At 40.2% G+C, this 12158-nt stretch overlaps 1 protein-coding gene across 1 annotated transcript in view; it reads left to right on the plus strand.

The window, feature by feature from the left end:
* DLG5 (discs large MAGUK scaffold protein 5) overlaps window positions 1-12158 on the plus strand; it is a gene marked incomplete at both ends in the record, with an annotated part of 125640 nt that overhangs the window by 44940 nt on the left and 68542 nt on the right. The window lies entirely within an intron of this gene.

Genomic DNA, 12158 nt, shown 5'->3' on the forward strand with positions numbered 1-12158 from the left:
CACCAGACAAGTCAGTTAATCTAAGGATGTGGGTAGACATCTGTTGCAGTCGTTGAGTTGAACTTTTAACTCCAGCATGCAGGAGCAAGATTTTAGGGTTGACTGAACTATTCACTGAAAATACGGGAAGCTGTGAAGTGTTAGCTTGTTTTTTATCAAGATCACGCTTGTATGCTATTACCTGAAGGAAGAGTATGATTTAATTTGCTATGAATAAATTGGGGCTGGTAATAGGTAGAAAAAAGGTCCTAAATTTTTAGGACAGTCAGACTCAAAAAGTAACCTTCCAAACAAGGAAGTTGTTCTAAGATGAAATCCAGTAAATTTGTGGAATAATTGGATGAAGTGATATTTGAGATACGAAATGATATAGGTGGTCCTTTCAAGTTCCATGTTCCTTATTTTAAAAAGAAAAATTGCACTTAACACCCCACATCCTCCCCTCCCCCTTCCCAATGTTTGTAACTTTTTGAATGCGCTGTGTCTGACCTTTTATAATTTTCTAAGTAGAGATAGGTAGATGAACAGCTAGTATTTGACATCACAAAGAGAAATTCTGCTTTAACAGTGACCACTTGCAAGCTACAGATACATGGCCTCTATTGTATTGATTTCCTGTAGCATAGTGCCTTATGCAAGTGCAGGATCACTCTTTCTGAACACTTTTACTTAGAATTTGATATGTTACTTCCAAGACATCCATTATTCCCATCATTACATACGAGTCAGAACTGAATTTTTTCTAAACAATGTTCTGTTCATGTTTTAAAATATCGAAGTGCATATTGAATTCTGATCTGTGTATTTTACCTGAAGGGCTGTCCTTGGAAGTGTTTTATGTCTTTAGTGTGTGCAGTGATCAAAGTTATAACTAACCTAAAAAATAAATGATCAGCTATTAAACAAAACTTGTGATCTAGTATTCTCCATAGTTTTATTTTATTTGATGATTAAAGTGAGTTAGGTATTTAATATTTAATACATTAACAGCCAGAGGAATTCTTTGTTTGAAGTTGGCATGTTTGTTTTATAGTCTGGTTATAAATTTGTTATTAATGAGTATAATTTTTTTTCCCTGACAATTTTCTCTCCCTCACATCTTGTTTTGCAAGAGATAATTTTTTTAATGTGATCTAGTATCAAAAGCAAAATTTCTTGGCCTAATAATGAACATATCCTAATAGACACATTTGCAAGTCACTTCAAAGTTGCAGTCAGATTATTTTAATGCTGTCTGATTTTGCTGAATGACAAGCCATCATAACTGAAACTGTTTGCATGCCAGCTGCCCAAAGGCTTCGTATGACTTCTTTGAATGGAATCCCAACAAATACTGAGTTGCTATAGCATTTCAGGAATTTTGTATACATCTTGCTCCTGCTCCATCCCCATCTCATTGGAATGCATTTTCACAAGGGTAATTCTGTGCAGTGGAAATGGTAAATTTAGCCTGTGAAATGAATGTATTGGTGAAAAAAATAGCTCATGGTTTGGAGGCATTGTAAGCTTTGGAATATGTTGAGTTTGACATTGATATTTATATGTACACATGTACATAAAGGAACATTTTCATTTCCCCACTCACACAGACCTTCCACATTGGCCAGATAAGGGATCTATTTTATTATTCCTGAGTTCTAAACACTGTTTTTCATTAATATTTAACACATTTTTTATTTCTGGTCTACCTTGCTTTTGTTTGTCAAGTAGCTCAGATTTGCATTATGCACATTTGACCTTTCAGAAGAAGTGAGAAAGGTATTGGGGCCACTAATTAAGCCCAGATAAAGAAGCAAAGAGTAAATCTTAGCATCTTCTAATTAGGAGAGATAATACAATCTTTCATTTGTATGAACTATGGAGTCTGGGCTCCATAAAAGTAACTAGAGATAGATATGTTCATGTACTTCATCTTCTTAACCTTAATCACCCTAGCTGTTGATGGAGATGGCTTCTGCTACCTGCATTGTTAATTAAATGAGCTTTTTCTGAAATGCTTCCAAGTAAGCCAGGGTGTTGTGAAATTGAAATGACTGTGTATGTTCTAAGCTGTCCTGGTTTCTGAGTTAATTTATGAAGCTGATGTATGTAACAATGTGCTTTTTGTCCAGACCCTGATCTAAGAACTAAGCTTGAATAGTACAAAGGCAACTGTTTTTTAAAATGTAGTTCTAAGAAAATATGGGCTCAGTCTCAGTCAAATAAATAAAACATGGTGTTAGAATTCGGAAAGAAAGAGGGAAAGATGAGAGAACAAGATTTTATCACTGTCTAAACCTATGGTGTGCCCCAGTATTTGTAGTTCTGATTCTCTCATTAAAAGAGAAGAGGGCAGCAAGCATGGAGAGCAGTGGCATGGATGAACAGTTATGGAGCAGCTTCTGTACAGGGAACAACTGGATATGCTAGGATTATCTCAGTCTTCAGTAATGTCATAGTCCTAATATAAGAGAAGAACAAGGAGTGATGTAACTTGCTTAACATGACTCATAGAAGAGTTTAGGGCTAGTCTATCCTGGGTATTGTGTTGTCGTTCAAGCTTTTTTCCTCTTTCCTTGCTTAGATGGACTCGCAGGGCATAAGGGATGCAACAAGAATGAACTTGCAGCATCATCTGCATGTGATAGAATAAGCAGTTGAGTGGATGCCAGTTTTCCTACCTATGTAGCAGCCTTGGAGAAGAAACTCCACTTCATAGGTTTATCTGTCTTGACCATAGGTGTATCTGCCTTTTTTCTTCTGTGTCTGTATGTAAATAAAAATACAGTTAATGCTCTTTTTAGGTTTTTCTTGTGTATTTTCCTCACTATTCAAAATGGTTTAGATGACTGTATTTTCTTTTTTCCCTCAGTGCTTTCTTCCTTTTCATTTCCCATGTATTAATAAAGGTCATGCTACATACGTAAAATAGGTAGCTTTGATGGTACTGAGGGCAAATAATCAGTTATTTCCAAAAGAGGTACAAAACAAACTGCTGTAAACCCACCATTGTGCCTCAGCTCCACCTTCTTCCCTCCAAAGGAAAACAAATGCTCATTAAATCGTCATGTGCTCTTTGTATTTCCTTTCTCTTTGCTCTTGAGTAATGACAAAGATTTTTGTGTGTAAATAGAAGCATCCTACATCTGCCCACTCCCGGTGCCCGGCAGACTCTTTGAATGGAACTACAATCCCACGTCTGTGACATCAGAATAATTATTTATGGAGATTCAGTGCCTGGTGTGCCAAGCATGCAGCAACAGTGTCAGTTAGGATAGAAACCAGTAACACAGCTGAATGTGACAGTCAGTGGCTAGTCTCCCACTTGACTGGTCATGATAACAGAAAAGAAAAGAATGAAGAATAAAGACCCCCTTTGAAAAAAAAAAAAAGAAAAAAAAAGTGTCAGTTTGTATAGTGCACTCAGTCATCTGATGTTTATCATTTTGAAGATAAATGTTCACCAAGGAGTGAACTGCACTTAAATGACACAGTCATGGACAACTGGCCCTGGGTGGTCCTGCTTGAACAGGAGGGTTGGACCAGATGTTCTTTCTGAATTCTAGCAGATAATTTGCTGGACTTGTAAGGAAAGATGGAAGGCCTGTGTTTTGAAAGATTATCTGTAGAAAATGATACATCAACCAACTATCACCTTACTTATGCAATACTTCAGCCTGAAATCAAAATTTCTTTGCTATGGAGAGTAGTAACAGAGGATCCCTGTTAGTTTCTGTGCATTTCTTGATTGTCTACTTCCAATTTCCATCTCTTATGTTTATACTTTCTCTTTTCTTCCAAAATAAGTCTTCTTCCATCCTTTTCACAGTAGCAGTGTAAGTTATTATTCTGGACCATGTCACATAAAAAAGCCACTGTGAGCTGACTTAAAAGGGTATGTTTCAACACTTGTGATACCCAATACTACTTTTACAGCCTTCAGTAAGACATTACTCACCTAAGCTGTATGGTGCCATGACAGGATTATAGTTTCTAGAATGGAGCTATTTTTTACCTACCCTAGTATCATCATGAAACTTCAGTTTTCCTTCAGTGCTTTAAAAACATGATTCTTCCTCCCCTCGTGAATACACTTTCTTTTTTTTTTTTCCCCTTTTTTTTCCCTTGAGAGACCAAGATGTTGTTTAATAGAAATCAGCAACCTGCATGCAGGAATGACGCTATGGCTCTGAGAAATAGCCTCTGTTACGTTTTCTCATGATGAGTTTTTAACAAAAGGCGTTGAATACTCTTCTGTTCTTTGAAGATGTACTGAGATCCTAATAAGAGATTTTGAAATGGAAAAGGCATTCTGTTTTTCACATGTATAATTTCCTTCTTTCTGTAGCCAGATCTCTTTGCATTGTTTTGATTACAGCTATCCAATCTTGTAACTGCTTCACTCCACATTGCATATCACCACCTTTATCTTTTAGGAGTCTGTTTATTGTTCCAGCTGTTCAGTTCTTTGCAAATGGTATCACTTCTCCAGTCATAAGTGTTTCTTCTTCCTCTTCACTGTTCATATTCCAGTACTGCCTTTTCCTATGGAATTTACATACTGGTCTGTAACAAACACCACGATCGACACTACAATTTTATGACACTGCAAGTCTGAGGTGGTGATGTATCTATCCGCACCAGGTTTGTTCAGCTTTGACTTGAACTGACAGTATTTCCTTGCGTAACGCTTAGTTTATCAGCCTGACAGCCTATTTCCAAGTAGTTTATCCACTAATGGATATTCAGATAACTAAATCTGAGGGCAAAACATTACCCCCCCCCCATCAGATAATAACTCATTCCCAGCAATGTGGAGTCTTTCATTCCCCATTTGTCATGTTGACTGTTTTGACAACTGTCCTTTTATGTTGTTGTGATTTCAGTTTATTGCTTCACACTTTCTACAGCTGTGTATAATAAAGTAATTGTTTCCACTGTTCATACGAAGTGCTCAGTTACAGGTGTGGTTTATGGCACACTTTCAAAGATAAACACTCTTTCTTTTTCTGAAAGAGTGATTTAATTCTTTTCCTCCTGACAGCCTATAGGAATCTCTTGTTGTATTTTTTGACTTTTTTAACTAACATGAAATTTATACTTAGTAAAGATACCTAACCAGTTAACACACAGGACAAAGGAACAAGTAACAATATTACACCTGCTGAAAGGCCACAAATAAAAAAAGGTACTAGGAACACTACTGGTACACATCAGAGTTCTGTACTGCAGTGATTGCCTTCAATGTTCTACCTTCTTGCCAATCAATGTCTCTATTCAGTAGTAATTTTCTTATAAAATTTGGCCTCAATGATTGAATTAAACCTTTCTAAAATACGTTTATTTCCTATATAATTTTCTTGTTCTCTGACCTGAATAATACCTCTTAGATTTGCTGGAAGTAAGACTTTTAAGTTAGGAAATAAACACCTTCTTCCACAAACTTAAAGGAACTTCACTGTCTTTCTATGTTATTCTGTTCATGAATCACATAGATGTCTCTGTGGTTGATCCTTAATTTCTGTATGTAAATTTTAGTGTGTTTGTTAATCAGCCATCTTAAGTAATAAGCACTCTAAGTAACTTTAACATATTATCACTAATTTCTATGGTGTCCATTTCCAGGCAGTTGTGGGTTGACAGGTGGTCATGGACAATGTTCTCTCAACCCCTGTTACTTAGGAGGTACCCAGGAATTATTCAGTGGCTGTGAAGCCCGAATTTAAAAACAACAACAGTAAGAACAAAAAAGTTAACTTTGCTGATGTGTACTGATAAAGAAGGAGTTTTTTAACATTTCCTGTAATGAATCAGTTTGACTTACTTCTTGGTCTCTGAAGGCTTCTGCATACAAAGGGCTTGAGAATCACTAATGGATAGCTGACCACTTCATGGTATTTTATTTGCTGTAATACCTTAATATTTGGCAGCTCTCTGGAGGAATTTCTGAGGATTTGGTTGGTATATAATGATTTGAATGGAAATACAGTGTGTGTGAATATCTGTCTCCAGACAGCATGTCTGGAACATGGTGTCTTTCACTACTCACTGAGGTCCTTTCCAGTCTGTGCATTCAGGAAATCCTTTTGGTGTCAGCAATTTTCTGTTGGGGTATGAAACAGTATAGTGAGACAATGCTCACAACTCCTCTGCTGGAGATGTGAAGGAACACACACTGATGGAGTCTTGGTCGATGTTCAGCAGGTTAACCCTAGTCATTGTCTCCTCCTGTTCTAACTGGACTCTTTTGTCTAGGTTATGCTTTCAGTGTGTGGTTGTAAGCTGGATATATGTAAGGCTTGAGCTTTCCCACCTCGTAGCTCCTGAATATTCCAACCCAGAAGCTTCAGCTGTGTTTTCCTTGGTCATGGTAACAGATTTTACTCTCTATTGTATTTTAGCTCAGCAAAGTTCTGCAAAGACTTTTTGAATTGACATATCTGCCCCTTCCCCCCCTCCTTGCTGTTTTTCAGTATTAAGTTGTAGATTTTTCTTTCATGTTAATCTTTCTGGAACCACTGTTCAGTTCTTTCTGAAATCTCAAACTTACTGAAGTTGACAGTTTGTTTTACATGCTGCTAGGTTTGTTTATCTTGTTGTATTCTGCATTAAAACAAATACTGAAGTGCTACCCATTCTTTTGTCCTTGCATGTTACATGATCCTCACTGCTTTCATGACCTATTAGGTTTTCTGTCTCTCAGATGAAACTGTTTCCACAGTTCAGTATTTTACCTCTCTCAATTTCTTTTGCTCAACATACTGCTGCTTGTTCTTACTAATGTTTTATTTCACCTGCATGCGGTTCCATTCTGTGCTCTCCACTATTTCAAGACCACTTCTAAAGATATATCCAAATAAATGTGTCTAAATGATAACTTCTGGTATGTAATCCTGTTCTAGTCCTCATAAATTATGAAAAGAAAGTAAGTATTTCAGTACACGTTTTCCTACAGCAGCATAAGTCTTTACTTCCCATTGCTTCCTGAGCTTTGTGAGAAATCCTGCTGGTCATACTTCGCGATACATCTTCCAAGTCTTTTTCAACGTTTTCTGTCATGATTTACAAGGCCATAAAGAAAGAATACTCTGAACATCCCTGTTGATTTTATTTTTTATCAAAGAAAGCAGTAAAAAGGCTTGACTGTTCAATGAATAGTCTCCTGTTTGCATGCAAGAATTGGCACAAATTCATACAATGAGTTTAAAAAAATCACTGTCAAATTCAGGCATTCTGTTAGTTTGTAACAGATTGCCTTTTGAATTAATTTGAACCTGTCATACAAGTGCATTTCACAAAAGGTAATGAGTTTATTATAATTCAAAATATATTAATGGCATTTCTTAAAAGTAGCTGTTTGTGCATTGTTACCCATTTTCCCACCTCAACATTCTATTGATTCAACATTATGGTACACCTTGGTCTGCTTAACAACTTTCCCAGCTCTGTTTCTCTTGAAATGTTCTCTTTTTTTTTTTTTTTTTTTTTTTTATATTTCCTTAAAAAAAAAAAATTAAGCTAACTGAGCAGTGGTTTCTGTGTGGCTGTATTATCTCTTCAGTCATTGGTGATCAGAGTAATCAGTAAGAATTGTATTAGGTATGTACTACACTAATAAATCTTTGTGGTTTCTGTGAAGTCCAGCATTTGGACTATAATTATGGAAGATAAGATTTCTCCAGCTTCTGGTTTTAAGGCTTTTATTTTATAAATGTATGATGTAAATTCTGCAAAATCTTGCTTTGGACTAAGTCAGTGCTTACTCAGGACTTAATGTTTGTACTCCGTGATGGGCAAAATGTGTTTTGCCCACATGACCAACCCTGCTGTCAGCTCTTTCAGGAGTTGGTGGTGTGCTGCTTCCCTGGAGGCTGGCCAGGGAAGTGACTTCCATATGGTTGGCTTCTTGGAGCCCAAATGCAGCTTATGTGAAAAATGAGTTCTGAGGCTCACTGAAGCAGATGAATGAGTTGCACCTGGCAGGACATGCGGTAAATGCATTTTCACAAATCCAGGTTGTCTGAGAAAGGTGGTGTAATTAGGATAATGGAGATTCCGCCTTTCAGCTTGTACATTTTGAGACAGTCTCACTGGTTAAAGGGTAGAAAGGAAATACTGTTGTGTAAAATATTCAGTCAGATGGAGAAGACCACAAAGCTTGGAAGCACAGGTCGCTTTCCTTCTACTGCATCATAGAATCATAGAATAGTTAGGGTTGGAAAGGACCTTAAGATCATGTAGTTCCAACCCCCCTGCCATGGGCAGGGACACTCCACACTAAATCATGCCACCCAAGGCCTCATCCAACCTGGCCTTGAACACCGCCAAGGATGGATCATAATGCCAGATGTAATAAAAGGCTTTTTTACCATTCAGCTATAAAAGCCCCTTTAAAGGAAATGAAGAGTGTTGAATTTTTCTGATGAAAGAGGAGTTTACTGAAATTAATTCTTTTGTCTTTTTGTTTTTGTTTTTGGTTTTATTTTTTTTTTTTTTTAATGGGCATCCACAAATCTGATTTAACATTTGTGAGACCTTTCGTACAACTATTGAAAATGCATGACTGTTAGTAAACCAAGCAGTGATAAACTTTTTGGCAAGTATAAGAGGTGAATATCTGGATCATACTGGTGTGTGTTTTTACAGCTCTTACAAGGCGTACATCTTTTTGCTTTTATTATATGTTGACAACAATTGCCATTGCACTTGAGGTGAAAATATTTGTTGATGTACTTGTAAAAAAGTGACAAAAATAACCTTTTCTGGTACTAAGACAAATGACTTCACATTATTTGAGAAGGCTTCTTTCCTAAGGCTAATTAGCCTGTCTATCTGAAGCAGTTTTGTCTTGCTTGGCACAATTTAGAGACTGTGCACAAGCTTTCTCCTTGCCTGAAGAAGATTGATGTTGTCAAAGCTGGGGAGGGAGGAGAGGTGGAGGAGGAGAGGGGTATAATTCTTGCCTCTTTCTGCTGTGTTTTAGATTGCTAGAGCAGCCATTGTGTGCTTGTGTAGGACTTGTGCAGCAGACAGCAGATATATTGTCCATGGGACTGGTACTGGAGTTAACAGTGATATTAGTGATGGACTGTTATTAATCCAGTGCCTTTTCCTCAGTGTAAAGCACACCAGCATTCTTGATTTAGTGAGGAATAATGTGGGTACCCAGACTGAGCCTTCCCGCAGACATGCGGCCGTGCAGGTCTCTGGCTGCAGCGAATGCCTGAGCCTGGTACTTGTATTGGAGGGAGCTAGTGGCACCTCTTGTGTGCGGTGTGAGCGAATAAATGATCTCCTCAGGCAGGTGGTTGAACTGAGGGAGGAGGTAGAAAGGTTGAGAGCCATCAGAGAATGCGAAAGTGAAATAGATTGGTGGAGCCACACCCTAAGGCAAGGGCAGAGGGAAGTGGTTGAACAAGCGATGGAGGCCCTTCCCTCCAACCATCAAATAGAAGGAGTGAACTTAAGGGACAAGGAGGTATGGAGGGAGGTCTCTTCTCGGAGAGGTAAGCGAAAACCCTTGCAATCCCTTCTTCCCTCCCAGTTGCCCTTGGATAACAGGTATGAGGTCTTGGAACTACAGGGCCAGGTAAATGGAGATGGAGGGGTAGGTCTATCTAGTGAGTCACCTAGGGCTTGTCACTCACCCCCATGCCTTAGAACTTCCTCAGCCAAGAAGAAAAGAAGAGTAATTGTGGTGGGTGACTCCCTTCTGAGGGGAACAGAGGGGCCCATTTGTCGACCAGATCCATCTCACAGGGAAGTCTGCTGCCTACCTGGGGCTCCGATTAGAGATGTTAAAAGGAAACTCTCTGATCTGGTGCAGCCCTCTGACTACTATCCGCTGCTGGTTTTTCAGGTTGGCAGTGATGAAATTATTACAAGTAGGGCAAGGGCAATGAAGAGAGACTTCAGGGCCCTGGGACGGCTGGTTAGAGGGTCTGGAGCGCAAGTGGTGTTTGCCTCCATTCCTGTTACAAGCAAGGGTGAAGAGATAAATAGGAAGAGTCTGCAGATTAATGTATGGCTACGTGACTGGTGCCAAAGGCAGGGTTTTGGGGTTTTCAATCATGGGCTGCTATATGAGACACCTGGTTTGCTGATGGCGGGTGGGATACACCAGTCCCAGAGGGGGAAAAGGTTTTTGGGGCAGGAGTTAGCAGGGCTCATTGACAGGGCTTTAAACTACATATGAAGGGGGAAGGGGAGATAACTGGGCCTGTTAGGGGCAAGCCCAAGAGAAACATGCTAGGGCTTGAAGGATGGTGGACTAGGGAGGACTCTCAACCTATTGTTTCATTTGAGGGAAAGGATAGTTGTTTAGACCCTGTCCCACAGGGGAAAAAGGGTACTAGGGCAAGAGTTAGCAGAGCTCACTCAGAGCTTTAGGTCAGATTCAAAGTGCGAGGGGGTTGTAGCTGGGTTTGAACTAGTGGGGCATTGTTCTAGTATTAATGAAGACCAGAAGGCCTTCCGCCTCCCAAGGGTGCCATTCGTGTGCTCTGCTCGCTCCCTGAAATGCCTGTACACCAATGCACGCAGCATGGGGAATAAACAGGAGGAGTTAGAAGTCTGTGTGCGATCTAAAGGTTATGATCTGGTGGCAATTACAGAGACATGGTGGGACAGCTCACATGACTGAAATGTGGTCATGGATGGCTATGTCCTTTTTAGGAAAGATAGGTCAGCAAAGCGAGGTTGGTGGGAGTTGCCCTTTATGTGAGAGAGTGACTAGAATGTATTGAGTTCTGTCCAGGGGCAGATGAGGGGCAAGTGGAAAGTCTGTGGGTACGAATTAAGGGACAGGCTGGTACGGGTGATACAGTTGTGGGGGTCTATTATAGACCTCCTGATCAGGACGAAGGAGTTGATGAGGCTTTCTACAGGCAACTGAAAGCAGCCTCGCAACTACATGCCTTGGTCCTCATGGGGGATTTTAACTACCCCGATATTTGCTGGAAGACTCACACAGCCAATCAGTCACAGTCTAGGAGGTTCCTCCAGTGCATTGATGATAACTGCTTAATGCAAATGGTGGGCAAACCAACTAGGAGAGGAGCGCTGCTGGATCTAGTACTCACCAACAAGGAGGGTCTGGTTGAAGTGGTGATGGTCAATGGCAGCCTTGGCTGCAGTGACCATGAGATGGTGGAGTTTAGGATCCTGCGTGGGAGGAACAGAATATCTAGCAAGGCCACAATTCTGGATTTCCGAAGGGCCAACTTTGGCCTCTTCAGTCAATTGCTAAGGGAAGTCTCATGGGAAAGGGTACTAGGTGGTAAAGGGGCTCAGGATAGTTGGTCAGCATTCAAGGACCACTTCTTCCAAGCTCAGGATCAGAGCATCCCAGTGGGTAGGAAATCAAGTAAGGGAGCCAGGAGACCAGCATGGTTAAACAAGGAACTGCTGGGCAAACTCATGTGGAAAAAGAGAATCTATGGATTATGGAAGGAGGGGCTGGCCACTTGGGAGGAATATAGGACAGTTGTTAGAGGATGTAGGGAGGCAATTAGGACAGCTAAGGCCTCCTTGGAACTTAATTTTGCAGGTCGGGTTAAGGACAATAGAAAGGGCTTCTTCAAATACATAGCAGATAAAACTAACACGAGAGGCAATATAGGCCCACTGCTGAACGAGGTGGGTGCCCTGGAGACAGAGGATATAAAGAAGGCAGAGGTGCTGAATGCCTTCTTTGCCTCTGTCTTTACTCCTGCAGACTCTCTCTGGGGGCCCCAGATTCCTATAGCCCCAGAAGGAGTCAGGATAAAGAAGGAGTTTGCTTTGGTAGATGAGGATTGGGTTAGGGATCAGTTAAGCAATCTGGACATCTATAAATCGATAGGTCTGGATGGAACACACCCACAGGTGCTGAGGTTGCTGGCCGAGGTCATTGCTAGGCCACTCTCCATCATCTTTGGTAAGTCGTGGGAAACAGGAGAGGTGCCTGAGGATTGGAGGATGGCAAATGTCATGCCAGTCTATAAGAAGGGCAAGAAGGAGGACCCGGGTAATTATAGACTGGTCAGCCTTACCTCCATCCCTGGTGATGGAACAACTTATTCTTGACACCATCTCTAGACATATCAAGGATGAGGGGGTCATTAAGAGTAGCCAACATGGTTTTACCAAGGGGAAGTCATGTTTGACCAACCTTATAGCCTTCTATGAGGAAGTAACTA

This window comes from Psittacula echo (genome assembly GCF_963264785.1).
Source record: "Psittacula echo genome assembly, chromosome: 6".
Taxonomy (NCBI): Eukaryota; Metazoa; Chordata; class Aves; order Psittaciformes; family Psittacidae; genus Psittacula; species Psittacula echo.